General features: G+C 38.4%; 1 pseudogene; it reads right to left on the bottom strand.

Annotated features, from left to right (window-relative positions):
* Window positions 1-269: 269 nt before the first annotated feature.
* Window positions 270-368, bottom strand: LOC132238921 (U6 spliceosomal RNA; annotated as a pseudogene).
* Window positions 369-966: the final 598 nt, after the last annotated feature.

Here is a 966-nt window from a genome sequence, read left to right as displayed (position 1 = left end):
AACCACAGGTTTGGGACTTGGGGAGTTTCATTTAGGTTGGATTCTCCTAAGCACCATTTCTGTACTTAGATTTTCAAATCAGAGAAATTGAAATTTCAACTTAAAATGACAATGGCTTATTTCAAAGGAGCATTTTCCCTCCCAAATGGGTCAGTTTCAATCCCTTCTTGCCATTTCCCACAGCAATGATATATTTATTCAATGGTAAAGTTAACTTACTGTTTAAAAAATTGAGTTTATTGGGGTGACTTTGGTTAACAAAGCCAGACAAAAATATGGAACGCCTCACGAATTTGTGTGTCATCCTTAGGCAGGGGCCATGCTAACTCTGTATGGGTCCAGTTTTAGTATGTGCTGCTGAAGCGAGCACGAGGTTAACTTACCGTTCTTAACTCACTATTCGGGAGCGATTTATGTACCATGAAAAATAGAGCTCACTAGTTTGTATGGAAATAAAAAAACAAAACAAAAGGCCTTTTCCCATGAACCACCAGATCTCTCACCATCACATTTTGGCCTCACTTGTTCCCTCTGGGGGACATTTAGATGTAAACCCCTTAAGGCCAGCGACTTTTCCTGTTTCACTTGGTATCCTATCATAGTGGCTGTCACAAAGCTGGTCCTCAATAAATATTTCTGGGCCCATCAGAGACAATGACAGGAAAGCACATAAAAATGAACAACACAGCATTTGATTAGTCTGGGTCATTTCTACTAGTTCTAGGAGAAAAGAAAATTTACACCAAGACAGCAGTGGGAAGTCTGGAGCTTTTGTAAAAAAAAAAAAGTGATGAAGGAAAATATTTGACAACTGCTCTTTAATGTGAAAAACCCTCAGCTGTAAACCACAATGAAGCAAAACAAAACAACAACAAAAACCAACCAAACAAAACCCAATCATTGAGTGTAAGCATTTTACCAGACTAGATTTCAGGACACAAGATTATTCCTTTTGCTACTTCTGTT

This window comes from Myotis daubentonii, chromosome 7 (genome assembly GCF_963259705.1).
Source record: "Myotis daubentonii chromosome 7, mMyoDau2.1, whole genome shotgun sequence".
Lineage (NCBI taxonomy): Eukaryota > Metazoa > Chordata > Mammalia > Chiroptera > Vespertilionidae > Myotis > Myotis daubentonii.
The sequence above is the reverse complement of the archived record's forward strand: the minus strand, read 5'-3'. Positions and strand labels throughout refer to the sequence as shown.